Genomic DNA, 7,500 nt, shown 5'->3' with positions numbered 1-7,500 from the left:
ATCCGCTCTCCAGCACCTATCTCGGACACACTCTCCTCCAGGCCGGCCTCACATCTTCAAAGAACCAGCCTGGAGCTCCTAGCGGACAGCCGAGCCTTGAATCCGCTCTCCAGCACCTTCCTCGGACTCAAGCTCTGCCAAAGTCGGCCTCCCATCTTCCAGGAACCAGCCTGGAGCTTCTAGCGGTCAGCCGCACCTTGAATCCGCTCTCCAGCACCTTCCTCGGACTCATGCTCTGCCAAAGTCGGCCTCCCATCTTCCAGGAACCAGCCTGGAGCTTCTAGCGGTCAGCCGCACCTTGAATCCGCTCTCCAGCACCTTCCTCGGACTCATGCTCTGCCAAAGTCGGCCTCACATCTTCCAGGAACCAGCCTGGAGCTTCCAGCGGTCAGCCGCACCTTGAATCCGCTCTCCAGCACCTATCTCGGACTCATTCTCCTCCAGGCCGGCCTCACATCTTCAAAGAACCAGCCTGGAGCTTCCAGCGGTCAGCCGCACCTTGAATCCGCTCTCCAGCACCTTCCTCGGACTCAAGCTCTGCCAAAGTCGGCCTCCCATCTTCCAGGAACCAGCCTGGAGCTTCTAGCGGTCAGCCGCACCTTGAATCCGCTCTCCAGCACCTTCCTCGGACTCATGCTCTGCCAAAGTCGGCCTCCCATCTTCCAGGAACCAGCCTGGAGCTTCTAGCGGTCAGCCGCACCTTGAATCCGCTCTCAAGCACCTTCCTCGGACTCATGCTCTGCCAAAGTCGGCCTCACATCTTCCAGGAACCAGCCTGGAGCTTCCAGCGGTCAGCCGCACCTTGAATCCGCTCTCCAGCACCTATCTCGGACTCATTCTCCTCCAGGCCGGCCTCACATCTTCAAAGAACCAGCCTGGAGCTTCCAGCGGTCAGCCGCACCTTGAATCCGCTCTCCAGCACCTTCCTCGGACTCAAGCTCTGCCAAAGTCGGCCTCCCATCTTCCAGGAACCAGCCTGGAGCTTCCAGCGGTCAGCCGCACCTTGAATCCGCTCTCCAGCACCTATCTCGGACTCATTCTCCTCCAGGCCGGCCTCACATCTTCAAAGAACCAGCCTGGAGCTTCCAGCGGTCAGCCGCACCTTGAATCCGCTCTCAAGCACCTTCCTCGGACTCATGCTCCTCCAGGCCGGCCTCACATCTTCAAAGAACCAGCCTGGAGCTTCCAGCGGTCAGCCGCACCTTGAATCCGCTCTCCAGCACCTTCCTCGGACTCATTCTCCTCCAGGCCGGCCTCACATCTTCAAAGAACCAGCCTGGAGCTTCCAGCGGTCAGCCGCACCTTGAATCCGCTCTCCAGCACCTTCCTCGGACTCATGCTCTGCCAAAGTCGGCCTCACATCTTCCAGGAACCAGCCTGGAGCTTCTAGCGGTCAACCGCACCTTGAATCCGCTCTCAAGCACCTTCCTCGGACTCATGCTCTGCCAAAGTCGGCCTCACATCTTCCAGGAACCAGCCTGGAGCTTCCAGCGGTCAGCCGCACCTTGAATCCGCTCTCCAGCACCTATCTCGGACTCATTCTCCTCCAGGCCGGCCTCACATCTTCAAAGAACCAGCCTGGAGCTTCCAGCGGTCAGCCGCACCTTGAATCCGCTCTCCAGCACCTTCCTCGGACTCATGCTCTGCCAAAGTCGGCCTCACATCTTCCAGGAACCAGCCTGGAGCTTCTAGCGGTCAGCCGCACCTTGAATCCGCTCTCAAGCACCTTCCTCGGACTCATGCTCTGCCAAAGTCGGCCTCACATCTTCCAGGAACCAGCCTGGAGCTTCCAGCGGTCAGCCGCACCTTGAATCCGCTCTCCAGCACCTATCTCGGACTCATTCTCCTCCAGGCCGGCCTCACATCTTCAAAGAACCAGCCTGGAGCTTCCAGCGGTCAGCCGCACCTTGAATCCGCTCTCAAGCACCTTCCTCGGACTCATGCTCCTCCAGGCCGGCCTCACATCTTCAAAGAACCAGCCTGGAGCTACCAGCGGTCAGCCGCACCTTGAATCCGCTCTCCAGCACCTTCCTCGGACTCATTCTCCTCCAGGCCGGCCTCACATCTTCAAAGAACCAGCCTGGAGCTTCCAGCGGTCAGCCGCACCTTGAATCCGCTCTCCAGCACCTTCCTCGGACTCATGCTCTGCCAAAGTCGGCCTCCCATCTTCCAGGAACCAGCCTGGAGCTTCCAGCGGTCAGCCGCGCCTTGAATCCGCTCTCCAGCACCTATCTCGGACACACTCTCCTCCAGGCCGGCCTCACATCTTCAAAGAACCAGCCTGGAGCCTTTAGCGGTCAGCCGCGCCTTGAATCCGCTCTCCAGCACCTTCCTCGGACTCATGCTCTGCCAAAGTCGGCCTCCCATCTTCCAGGAACCAGCCTGGAGCTTCCAGCGGTCAGCCGCACCTTGAATCCGCTCTCCAGCACCTTCCTCGGACACATTCTCCTCCAGGCCGGCCTCCCATCTTCCAGGAACCAGCCTGGAGCCTTTAGCGGTCAGCCGCGCCTTGAATCCGCTCTCAAGCACCTTCCTCGGACTCATGCTCTGCCAAAGTCGGCCTCCCATCTTCCAGGAACCAGCCTGGAGCTTCCAGCGGTCAGCCGCACCTTGAATCCGCTCTCCAGCACCTATCTCGGACTCATTCTCCTCCAGGCCGGCCTCACATCTTCAAAGAACCAGCCTGGAGCTTCCAGCGGTCAGCCGCACCTTGAATCCGCTCTCCAGCACCTTCCTCGGACTCATGCTCTGCCAAAGTCGGCCTCACATCTTCCAGGAACCAGCCTGGAGCTTCTAGCGGTCAGCCGCACCTTGAATCCGCTCTCAAGCACCTTCCTCGGACTCATGCTCTGCCAAAGTCGGCCTCACATCTTCCAGGAACCAGCCTGGAGCTTCCAGCGGTCAGCCGCACCTTGAATCCGCTCTCCAGCACCTATCTCGGACTCATTCTCCTCCAGGCCGGCCTCACATCTTCAAAGAACCAGCCTGGAGCTTCCAGCGGTCAGCCGCACCTTGAATCCGCTCTCAAGCACCTTCCTCGGACTCATGCTCCTCCAGGCCGGCCTCACATCTTCAAAGAACCAGCCTGGAGCTTCCAGCGGTCAGCCGCACCTTGAATCCGCTCTCCAGCACCTTCCTCGGACTCATTCTCCTCCAGGCCGGCCTCACATCTTCAAAGAACCAGCCTGGAGCTTCCAGCGGTCAGCCGCGCCTTGAATCCGCTCTCCAGCACCTTCCTCGGACTCATGCTCTGCCAAAGTCGGCCTCCCATCTTCCAGGAACCGGCCTGGAGCTTCCAGCGGTCAGCCGCGCCTTGAATCCGCTCTCCTGCACCCATCCTCGGACACACGTTCTTGCCTTTGGACCCCTCCTCCAGGAGCCAGGCTGGAGCTTTTGCCCCCTTCCTCCATCATTTCAGGCCGTGGAAAGTGTCATCTTTCGGATTATCAATTCACCGTCCCAGTCTGGTACTCAGATATTTTTCCGAAAACTGGGTTTCTGAAATCGTGCAGATGGTGTTTTCGTCGTCTGCTAATAACCTCGTCGTGTGGGAGAATAGGGGCGGGCCTTGGGCTGACTCGGCCCATCGTCCCCTTTTCCCGTTCTCTGACAGAAATTTTTTCCAACTTTATCACCCCTGGTACTATAAACTTTTTCACCTCTGGTACTATGTGGCACTTAGAAAATTTTCTGAACCGGGATTCTCACCCCTGGTACTTTTTGGCACTCAGAAAATATTTCTCAACCGGGCTTCATGCCCCTGGTACTTTTTGACACTTTGACGTTTTTCTGAACCGGGCTTCATGCCCCTGGTACTTTTTGACACTTTGACGTTTTTCTGAACCGGGCTTCATGCCCCTGGTACTTTTTGACACTTTGACGTTTTTCTGAACCGGGCTTCATGCCCCTGGTACTTTTTGACACTTTGACGTTTTTCTGAACCGGGCTTCATGCCCCTGGTACTTTTTGACACTTTGACGTTTTTCTGAACCGGGCTTCATGCCCCTGGTACTTTTTGACACTTTGGCGTTTTTCTGAACCGGGATAAAGGTCATTTAAAGAGGTGTGTGCATGGTTCCTACTAAGGAGTCTGAACTTGTTCTGGCCCAAGGAAATCACTTTTTAACAAAAATCCGTATTTGGTCTTAACTCGGGAAAAGAAGGCGATTCCTGTGTTTTGATCTCAAAAGAGGCCATTTATCCGGGTTTGTGCAGGTTTATGCATGGAACTTACTTAGAATGGATATATCTCTATGTATATATGAAGGACTAAGGAGTCTGAACTTGTTCTGGCCCAAGGAAATCACTTTTTAACAAAAATCCGTATTTCGTCTTAACTCGGGAAAAGAAGGCGATTCCTGTGTTTTGATCTCAAAAGAGGCCATTTATCCGGGTTTGTGCAGGTTTATGCATGGAACTTACTTAGAATGGATATATCTCTATGTATATATGAAGGACTAAGGAGTCTGAACTTGTTCTGGCCCAAGGAAATCACTTTTTAACAAAAATCCGTATTTCGTCTTAACTCGGGAAAAGAAGGCGATTCCTGTGTTTTGATCCCAAAAGAGGCCATTTATCCGGGTTTGTGCAGGTTTATGCATGGAACTTCCTTAGAATGGATATATATGTATGTATATATGAAGGACTAAGGAGTCTGAACTTGTTCTGGCCCAAGGAAATCACTTTTTAACAAAAATCCGTATTTCGTCTTAACTCGGGAAAAGAAGGCGATTCCTGTGTTTTGATCCCAAAAGAGGCCATTTATCCGGGTTTGTGCAGGTTTATGCATGGAACTTACTTAGAATGGATATATATGTATGTATATATGAAGGACCAAGGAGTCTGAACTTGTTCTGGCCCAAGGAAATCACTTTTTAACAAAAATCCGTATTTCGTCTTAACTCGGGAAAAGAAGGCGATTCCTGTGTTTCTTTCAGAAAAGGTCCTTTTTTTGAACTGGGATTCATGCCCAACATCCAGGCTCTCGTGCCCTGCCCACAGACACACATCCAGGCCGAGTTTCAGCACCTCTCCTCGGTCCAGTATTCATGGCTGCCGTCCTCTCCCAACAGCCAGTCTCTCATGCCCGGCCCAGAGACACACATCCAGGCCGAGTTTCAGCACCTCTCTTCGGTCAGGCAATCATCCCTGCTCCCCTCTCATAACGTCCAGGCACTCATGCCCTGTGCAATGACACATCCAGGCCGAGTTTCAGCACCTCTCCTCGGTCAGGAATTCATCCCTGCTCCCCTCTCATAACGTCCAGTCACAGACACAGATCCAGGCCGAGTTTCAGCACCTCTCCTCGGTCCAGCATTCATCCCTGCTCCCCTCTCAGAACATCCAGGCACTCATGCCCTGTGCAATGACACATCCAGGCCGAGTTTCAGCACCTCTCCTCGGTCAGGAATTCATCCCTGCTCCCCTCTCATAACGTCCAGTCACAGACACAGATCCAGGCCGAGTTTCAGCACCTCTCCTCGGTCCAGCATTCATCCCTGCTCCACTCTCATAGCATCCAGGCACTCATGCCCTGCGCACAGACACACATCCTGGCCGAGTTTCAGCACCTCTCCTCGGTCCAGCATTCATCCCTGCTCCACTCTCATAGCATCCAGGCACTCATGCCCTGCGCACAGACACACATCCAGGCCGAGTTTCAGCACCTCTGCTCGGTCCAGCATTCATCCCTGCTCCACTCTCATAGCATCCAGGCACTCATGCCCTGCGCACAGACACACATCCTGGCCGAGTTTCAGCACCTCTCCTCGGTCCAGCATTCATCCCTGCTCCACTCTCATAGCATCCAGGCACTCATGCCCTGCGCACAGACACACATCCAGGCCGAGTTTCAGCACCTCTGCTCGGTCCAGCATTCATCCCTGCTCCACTCTCATAGCATCCAGGCACTCATGCCCTGCGCAATGACACATCCAGGCCGAGTTTCAGCACCTCTCCTCGGTCAGGCATTCATCCCTGCTCCCCTCTCACAGCATCCAGGCACTCATGCCCTGCGCACAGTCACACACCCAGGCCGAGTTTCAGCACCTCTCCTCGGTCCAGCATTCATCCCTGCTCCCCTCTCACAGCATCCAGGCACTCATGCCCTGCGCACAGACACACATCCTGGCCGAGTTTCAGCACCTCTCCTCGGTCCAGCATTCATCCCTGCTCCACTCTCATAGCATCCAGGCACTCATGCCCTGCGCACAGACACACATCCAGGCCGAGTTTCAGCACCTCTGCTCGGTCCAGCATTCATCCCTGCTCCACTCTCATAGCATCCAGGCACTCATGCCCTGCGCAATGACACATCCAGGCCGAGTTTCAGCACCTCTCCTCGGTCAGGCATTCATCCCTGCTCCCCTCTCACAGCATCCAGGCACTCATGCCCTGCGCACAGTCACACACCCAGGCCGAGTTTCAGCACCTCTCCTCGGTCCAGCATTCATCCCTGCTCCCCTCTCACAGCATCCAGGCACTCATGCCCTGCGCACAGACACACATCCAGGCCGAGTTTCAGCACCTCTCCTCGGTCCAGCATTCATCCCTGCTCCCCTCTCACAGCATCCAGGCACTCATGCCCTGCGCACAGACACACATCCAGGCCGAGTTTCAGCACCTCTCCTCGGTCAGGCATTCATCCCTGCTCCCCTCTCAGAACATCCAGGCACTCATGCCCTGCGCAACGACATCACTCCGCAAAGGAAAGCTTTTGCGGTGTTTCTTTCTCAAAAAAGGCAATTTAAAGAGGTTTAAGCATGGAACCTACTCAGAATGAACATATACATAACGGACTAAGGAGTCTGAACTTGGTTTGGCCCAAGGAAATCATTTTTTAACAAAAATCCGTATTTCGTCTTAACTCGGGAAAAGAAGGCGATTCCTGGGTTTCTCTCTCAAAAAAGGCCATTTAAAGAGGTTTGTGCATGGAACCTACTCAGAATGAACATACACATAACGGACTAAGGAGTCTGAACTTGGTTTGGCCCAAGGAAATCATTTTTTAACAAAAATCCGTATTTGGTCTTAACTCGGGAAAAGAAGGCGATTCCTGGGTTTCTTTGTCAAAAAAAGGCCATTTAAAGAGGTTTTGTGCATGGAACCTACTCGGAATGGCTATATATGAAGGACTAAAGAGTCTGAACTTGGTTTGGCCCAAGGAAATCTTTTTTTTACAAAAATCCGTATTTCGTCTTAACTCGGGAAAAGAAGGCGATTCCTGGGTTTCTTTCTCAAACAAGCCGACCCCGGGTTAGGGTTAAGGAGAACCGGGCTCCAGCCCCTCCGGCCGGGTTAGGGTTAGGTTTGGGGCTGGGGCTGGGGTTAGGGTTAAGGAGAACCGGGCTCCATGCCCTCCAGCCGGGTTAGGGTTAGAGCTGGGGTTAGGGTTAAGGAGAACCGGGCTCCAGGCCCTAGGGCCGGTTTGGGGCTGGGGCTGGGGTTAGGGCTAGAGCTGGGGTTAGGGTTAGGGTTGGGGCTGGGGTTAGGGTTAAGGAG

The sequence above is a fragment of the Odontesthes bonariensis genome, unplaced genomic scaffold (assembly GCF_027942865.1).
Source record: "Odontesthes bonariensis isolate fOdoBon6 unplaced genomic scaffold, fOdoBon6.hap1 scaffold_187, whole genome shotgun sequence".
Classification (NCBI taxonomy): domain Eukaryota; kingdom Metazoa; phylum Chordata; class Actinopteri; order Atheriniformes; family Atherinopsidae; genus Odontesthes; species Odontesthes bonariensis.
This window is presented reverse-complemented; position numbering follows the sequence as displayed.